The 8,420-nt window shown below is 49.0% G+C and overlaps 1 protein-coding gene across 1 annotated transcript in view; it reads right to left on the reverse strand.

Moving 5' to 3' along the window:
• Positions 1–8,078, reverse strand: part of LOC141175967 (mixed lineage kinase domain-like protein) — a 292,720-nt gene extending 284,642 nt beyond the window's left edge. Inside the window, exon 1 of the mRNA XM_073659956.1 lies at positions 7,948–8,078. The gene's annotated coding sequence lies outside the window, so the exon portion shown is untranslated. The remainder of the gene's footprint in view (positions 1–7,947) is intronic.
• Positions 8,079–8,420: the final 342 nt, after the last annotated feature.

Raw genomic sequence — 8,420 nt, forward strand, 5'->3', positions numbered from 1 at the left:
CATTACTGCCTATAGAGAGAGAGGCCGAGACTGTAACCAGAGTCACACAGAGACTGTCCGGAGGAGCTGCTGAGAATACAAGACAAGATAGAGCAGAGCATTACCGCCTATAGAGAGAGAGAGGCCGAGACTGTAGCCAGAGTCACACAGAGACTGTCCGGAGGAGCTGCTGAGAATACCAGACAGAACACAGCAGAGCATTACTGCCTATAGAGAGAGAGAGAGGACGAGACTGTAACCAGAGTCACACAGAGACTGTCCGGAGGAGCTGCCGAGAATACCAGACAAGATACAGCAGACCACTACTGCCTATAGAGAGAGAGAGAGGCCGAGACTGTAACCAGAGTCACACAGAGACTGTCAGGAGGAGCTGCTGAGAATACCAGACAAGATACAGCAGAGCATTACTGCCTATAGAGAGAGAGAGAGGCCGAGACTGTAACCAGAGTCACACAGAGACTGTCCGGAGGAGCTGCCGAGAATACCAGACAAGATACAGCAGACCACTACTGCCTATAGAGAGAGAGAGAGGCCGAGACTGTAACCAGAGTCACACAGAGACTGTCAGGAGGAGCTGCTGAGAATACCAGACAAGATACAGCAGAGCATTACTGCCTATAGAGAGAGAGAGAGGCCGAGACTGTAACCAGAGTCACACAGAGACTGTCCGGAGGAGCTGCTGAGAATACCAGACAAGATACAGCAGAGCATTACTGCCTATAGAGAGAGAGAGGCCGAGACTGTAACCAGAGTCACACAGAGACTGTCCGGAGGAGCTGCTGAGAATACCAGACAAGATACAGCAGAGCATTACTGCCTATAGAGAGAGAGAGAGGCCGAGACTGTAGCCAGAGTCATACAGAGACTGTCCAGAGGAGCTGCTGAGAATACCAGGCAAGACACAGCAGAACATTACTGCCTATAGAGAGAGAGAGGCCGAGACTGTAACCAGAGTCACCCAGAGACTGTCCGGAGGAGCTGCCGAGAATACCAGACAAGATACAGCAGACCATTACTGCCTATAGAGAGAGAGGCCGAGACTGTAACCAGAGTCACACAGAGACTGTCCGGAGGAGCTGCTGAGAATACCAGACAAGACTCAGCAGAGCATTACTGCCTATAGAGAGAGAGGCCGAGACTGTAACCAGAGTCACACAGAGACTGTCCGGAGGAGCTGCTGAGAATACAAGACAAGATAGAGCAGAGCATTACCGCCTATAGAGAGAGAGAGGCCGAGACTGTAGCCAGAGTCACACAGAGACTGTCCGGAGGAGCTGCTGAGAATACCAGACAGAACACAGCAGAGCATTACTGCCTATAGAGAGAGAGAGAGGACGAGACTGTAACCAGAGTCACACAGAGACTGTCCGGAGGAGCTGCCGAGAATACCAGACAAGATACAGCAGACCACTACTGCCTATAGAGAGAGAGAGAGGCCGAGACTGTAACCAGAGTCACACAGAGACTGTCAGGAGGAGCTGCTGAGAATACCAGACAAGATACAGCAGAGCATTACTGCCTATAGAGAGAGAGAGAGGACGAGACTGTAACCAGAGTCACACAGAGACTGTCCGGAGGAGCTGCCGAGAATACCAGACAAGATACAGCAGACCACTACTGCCTATAGAGAGAGAGGCCGAGACTGTAACCAGAGTCACACAGAGACTGTCAGGAGGAGCTGCTGAGAATACCAGACAAGATACAGCAGAGCATTACTGCCTATAGAGAGAGAGAGAGGCCGAGACTGTAACCAGAGTCACACAGAGACTGTCCGGAGGAGCTGCTGAGAATACCAGACAAGATACAGCAGAGCATTACTGCCTATAGAGAGAGAGAGGCCGAGACTGTAACCAGAGTCACACAGAGACTGTCCGGAGGAGCGGCTGAGAATACCAGACAAGATACAGCAGAGCATTACTGCCTATAGAGAGAGAGAGAGGCCGAGACTGTAACCATAGTCACACAGAGACTGTCAGGAGGAGCTGCTGAGAATACCAGACAAAATACAGCAGAGCATTACTGCCTATAGAGAGAGAGAGGCCGAGACTGTAACCAGAGTCACACAGAGACTGTCCGGAGGAGCTGCTGTGAATACCAGACAAGACACAGCAGAGCATTACTGCCTATAGAGAGAGAGAGAGGCCGAGACTGTAACCATAGTCACACAGAGACTGTCAGGATGAGCTGCTGAGAATACCAGACAAAATACAGCAGAGCATTACTGCCTATAGAGAGAGAGAGGCCGAGACTGTAACCAGAGTCACACAGAGACTGTCGGGAGGAGCTGCCGAGAATACCAAACAAGACACAGCAGAGCATTACTGCCTATAGAGAGAGAGGCCGAGACTGTAGCCAGAGTCACACAGAGACTGTCCGGAGGAGCTGCCGAGAATACCAGACAAGATACAGCAGAGCATTACTGCCTATAGAGAGAGAGAGGCCGAGACTGTAACCAGAGTCACACAGAGACTGTCCGGAGGAGCTGCTGAGAATACCAGACAAGATACAGCAGAGCATTACAGCCTATAGAGAGAGAGAGGCCGAGACTGTAACCAGAGTCACACAGAGACTGTCGGGAGGAGCTGCCGAGAATACCAGACAAGATACAGCAGAGCATTACTGCCTATAGAGAGAGAGGCCGAGACTGTAGCCAGAGTCACACAGAGACTGTCTGGAGGAGCTGCCGAGAATACCAGACAAGACACAGCAGACCATTACTGCCTATAGAGAGAGAGAGAGGCCGAGACTGTAACCATAGTCACACAGAGACTGTCCGGAGGAGCTGCTGTGAATACCAGACAAGACACAGCAGACCATTACTGCCTATAGAGAGAGAGAGAGGCCGAGACTGTAACCATAGTCACACAGAGACTGTCCGGAGGAGCTGCTGTGAATACCAGACAAGACACAGCAGACCATTACTGCCTATAGAGAGAGAGAGAGGCCGAGACTGTAACCATAGTCACACAGAGACTGTCAGGAGGAGCTGCTGAGAATACCAGACAAAATACAGCAGAGCATTACTGCCTATAGAGAGAGAGAGGCTGAGACTGTAACCAGAGTCACACAGAGACTGTCGGGAGGAGCTGCCGAGAATACCAGACAAGACACAGCAGAGCATTACTGCCTATAGAGAGAGAGGCCGAGACTGTAGCCAGAGTCACACAGAGACTGTCCGGAGGAGCTGCCGAGAATACCAGACAAGATACAGCAGAGCATTATTGCCTATAGAGAGAGAGAGGCCGAGACTGTAACCAGAGTCACACAGAGACTGTCCGGAGGAGCTGCTGAGAATACCAGACAAGATACAGCAGAGCATTACTGCCTATAGAGAGAAAGATGCCGAGACTGTAACCAGAGTCACACAGAGACTGTCGGGAGGAGCTGCTGAGAATACCAGACAAGACACAGCAGAGCATTACTGCCTATAGAGAGAGAGGCCGAGACTGTAGCCAGAGTCACACAGAGACTGTCCGGAGGAGCTGCCAAGAATACCAGACAAGACACAGCAGACCATTACTGCCTATAGAGAGAGAGAGGCCGAGACTGTAACCAGAGTCACACAGAGACTGTCCGGAGATGCTGCCGAGAATACCAGACAAGACACAGCAGAGCATTACTGCCTATAGAGAGAGAGAGAGGCCGAGACTGTAACCAGAGTCACACAGAGACTGTCGGGAGGAGCTGCTGAGAATACCAGACAAGACACACCAGAGCATTACTGCCTATAGAGAGAGAGAGGCCGAGACTATAACCAGAGTCACACAGAGACTGTCCGGAGGAGCTGCTGAGAATACCAGACAAGACACAGCAGAACATTACTGCCTATAGAGAGAGAGAGGCCGAGACTGTAACCAGAGTCACACAGAGACTGTCCGGAGGAGCGGCTGAGAATACCAGACAAGACACAGCAGAGCATTACTGCCTATAGAGAGAGAGAGGCCGAGACTGTAACCAAAGTCACAGAGAGACTGATCGGAGGAGCTGCTGAGAATACCAGACAAGACACAGCAGAGCCTTACTGCCTATAGAGAGAGAGGCTGAGACTGTAACCAGAGTCACACAGAGACTGTCCGGAGGAGCGGCTGAGAATACCAGACAAGATACAGCAGAGCATTACTGCCTATAGAGAGAGAGAGGCCGAGACTGTAACCAGAGTCACACAGAGACTGTCCAGAGGAGCTGCTGAGAATACCAGACAAGATACAGCAGAGCATTACTGCCTATAGAGAGAGAGAGGCCAAGACTGTAACCAGAGTCACACAGAGACTGTCCGGAGGAGCTGCTGAGAATACCAGACAAGATACAGCAGAGCATTACTGCCTATAGAGAGAGAGAGGCCGAGACTGTAACCAGAGTCACACAGAGACTGTCCGGAGGAGCTGCCGAGAATACCAGACAAGACACAGCAGAGCATTACTGCCTATAGAGAGAGAGAGAGAGGCCGAGACTGTAACCAGAGTCACACAGAGATTGTCCGGAGGAGCTGCCGAGAATACCAAACAAGATACAGCAGAGCATTACTGCCTATAGAGAGAGAGAGGCCGAGACTGTAACCAGAGTCACAGAGAGACTGACCGGAGGAGCTGCTGAGAATACCAGACAAGATACAGCAGAGCATTACTGCCTATAGAGAGAGAGAGGCCGAGACTGTAACCAGAGTCACACAGAGACTGTCGGGAGGAGCTGCTGAGAATACCAGACAAGATACAGCAGAGCATTACTGCCTATAGAGAGAGAGAGGCCGAGACTATAACCAGAGTCACACAGAGACTGTCCGGAGGAGCTGCTGAGAATACCAGACAAGACACAGCAGAGCATTACTACCTATAGAGAGAGAGAGGCCGAGACTGTAGCCAGAGTCATACAGAGACTGTCCGGAGGAGCTGCTGAGATTACCAGACAAGACACAGCAGAGCATTACTGCCTATAGAGAGAGAGAGGCCGAGACTGTAACCAGAGTCACACAGAGACTGTCCGGAGGAGCTGCTGAGAATACCAGACAAGACACAGCAGAGCATTACTGCCTATAGAGAGAGAGAGGCCGAGACTGTAACCAGAGTCACACAGAGACTGTCGGGAGGAGCTGCTGAGAATACCAGACAAGATACAGCAGAGCATTACTGCCTATAGAGAGAGAGAGGCCGAGACTATAACCAGAGTCACACAGAGACTGTCCGGAGGAGCTGCTGAGAATACCAGACAAGACACAGCAGAGCATTACTACCTATAGAGAGAGAGAGGCCGAGACTGTAGCCAGAGTCACACAGAGACTGTCCGGAGGAGCTGCTGAGATTACCAGACAAGACACAGCAGAGCATTACTGCCTATAGAGAGAGAGAGGCCGAGACTGTAACCAGAGTCACACAGAGACTGTCCGGAGGAGCTGCCGAGAATACCAGACAAGACACAGCAGAGCATTACTGCCTATAGAGAGAGAGAGGCCGAGACTGTAACCAGAGTCACACAGAGACTGTCCGGTTTGCTGCCGAGATTACCAGACAAGACACAGCAGAACATTACTGCCTATAGAGAGAGAGAGGCCGAGACTGTAACCAGAGTCACACAGAGACTGTCGGGAGGAGCTGCTGAGAATACCAGACAAGACACAGCAGAACATTACTGCCTATAGAGAGAGAGAGGCCGAGACTGTAACCAGAGTCACACAGAGACTGTCGGGAGGAGCTGCTGAGATTACCAGACAAGACACAGCAGAGCATTACTGCCTATAGAGAGAGAGAGGCCGAGACTGTAACCAGAGTCACACAGAGACTGTCCGGAGGAGCTGCTGAGAATACCAGACAAGACACAGCAGAGCATTACTACCTATAGAGAGAGAGGCCGAGACTGTAACCAGAGTCACACAGAGACTGTCCGGAGGAGCTGCTGAGAATACCAGACAAGACACACCAGAGCATTACTGCCTATAGAGAGAGAGAGGCCGAGACTGTAACCAGAGGCACACAGAGACTGTCGGGAGGAGCTGCTGAGAATACCAGACAAGACACAGCAGAACATTACTGCCTATAGAGAGAGAGAGGCCGAGACTGTAACCAGAGTCACACAGAGACTGTCCGGAGGAGCTGCCGAGATTACCAGACAAGATACAGCAGAGCATTACTGCCTATAGAGAGAGAGGCCGAGACTGTAACCAGAGTCACACAGAGACTGTCCGGAGGAGCTGCCGAGATTACCAGACAAGACACAGCAGAGCATTACTGCCTATAGAGAGAGAGAAATTTTGCTATTGTTTGCAAAATCGATAAAATCGCTAAAAAAAATAAAAAAAAATTCTACCTGGATGCCTCCCCCTGGTGCACTTTGAGGGGGGTAACAATACCCCCCCCTCCCCCTATATATACTGTTTTAATAATATTATTTAAATATATATATATTTTTTATTATTATTATTTTTTATTTTATTTTTTATTTTATTTTATTTTAATCGATTTATCTCTGCATTTCTGCCCCATATCTTTCTCTTTTTTCAGTCTGTCTTTTAGTAAGTGTGTGTTTTTATTTTTATTTTCAGCTCACTTTTATCTCCCCCGGCCTCTCTCTATATCTGGAGCCCTACCTGACCATTGGAAGAGAACCTGATTGTTTTTGGATGACAAATTGGTTGAATCTAAATAGAACTCTTTCCCTTTAAGGATAAGGAGCGGACATGGATACCTATTTAGTATGGACATTTATTGCAACATCATCTGTTATGTATTATATGCATGACCTTTTGGTGCAGGGAGTATGGGGGGACACTTGTCACTGCAGCGATATGATGTATCTTCTTCTCCGTTATTGATTAGTCTGTCCTGCTCCATATTTATTCCTTATATGCTCATGATCGATTCCTGTGGTCCGCATGCGCCAGATGCGGCCGCGACGCGGTCTCGGGTGGGCGGCGTCCCGGAACATGTGATGTCAGTGGGGGAGTTCCCCTCTTCCTGGATGCCGCCTGAGGCCGCGCCCCTGTCACCATTGTCTGCTGTTATGCGGCGACATGCGCCGCTATTGGTCAGTAACTAATTGCTTCACATGGGACCCACATGTATATAAGAGGCCATGTATCCACACACACCCCACCACGCCCCCTGAGGAAGTACGGAAACACGTGTCGGGGTCTCCCCTGCCACTGCTGGTCACCTGTTTACTTTCACTAAGTATGTCTTACTTAACCCTTTCCATGTGATGTTTGTACTTTTTATGTGTTGCTGAAAAAAAACTCTGATGGTTGTTTATACTGTGACTTGTTACAGGTCACTTGATCCATGTTATTTAACTTTTTCTGCACACATTGTCTGTGACTTATGGATTGTATGGGTTGGACTATGTGACCTATTACAGGTCCAATGTGAATTTGATACCAGCTGGGTCTCTATCTACCCCTTGCTGCCTCACATGCCCATGTTATGTCTTTTCACACGTTATTTCTACCTATGTGTTATTTCTTGAAAAATACATAAATAAAGCATTTATCTCTTTTAGTCAACATATGGTGTTTTAATTATGTTATTTTGGGGTTTTGAAAATACCTGTGGTCTCTCTGGTTTACATTATTCCTATTAGGACGCATGGATATCACATAGGGGGGTCCTCCCTTTTGTGACCTTTTTTTACTGTAAGCCAGAAAGGAAAGCTACAAGCATGGACTCTCCATGTATAGTGATTATACGGACAGATGTGTTGATGTGGATGGCTGCCCTGTAACGGATCCGCACAAGTATCCATCCTGATGAAGTTACAATGTGTCACTTCAGTTTGCTCTGAGGACTGGACACAAGTGTAACAAACCCTCCTTGTGTGAACAGGACTAGGTCAGGGGGTTGGAGGAAGGCCTGGCCCCATGACAATGACTTTACGCCCTGTTCACCCAGAGACCTTTACATTGTTTCTCTGGTTTTGATGTGTGCTGATCATCATCCCCGGCCAGGACCTTGCAGCACTCACCGTCTCGCAGGATTCCACTTCACTTATTCAGAGTTTCACCGTCCGGTTGTTTCCGTCTTCCTGTCCACGTTCACCCTCCTCCTTCTCCTCCTCCTCCTCCTCCTCCTTCCAGCATTGTCTTCTCTACATCTGTCTGATTTTACCTTTCACTTTCATTTTGCTCTTACAAGAAATAATGACTGAAGCAAACACTTCTATTTCATGAATTTGTTGCTATCTGTTACTTTTGGGCTTTTTTTTTCTTTTGACGGCTGTTTTCTGCTCTCGGACTGTAATCTGGGTGGAAGATTCTTCTTGCTGCATCAAGAAAAACTGACTTTAATATTGTCAAAGTGATCCACTAAAAGCATGATGGTTCAATCAGTTGTGGATTGGACAGCTATTAATCATTGGGGTCTGGTTGTGTTGTCCCCAGGGCTGGACTAGGACTGAAATGCAACCCTGACCCATGCGGCCCCTGTCCTTTACCCAGA

Source organism: Phyllobates terribilis, unplaced genomic scaffold (assembly GCF_046119375.1).
Source record: "Phyllobates terribilis strain yellow unplaced genomic scaffold, ASM4611937v1 Scaffold_14__1_contigs__length_39327217, whole genome shotgun sequence".
Classification (NCBI taxonomy): Eukaryota; Metazoa; Chordata; class Amphibia; order Anura; family Dendrobatidae; genus Phyllobates; species Phyllobates terribilis.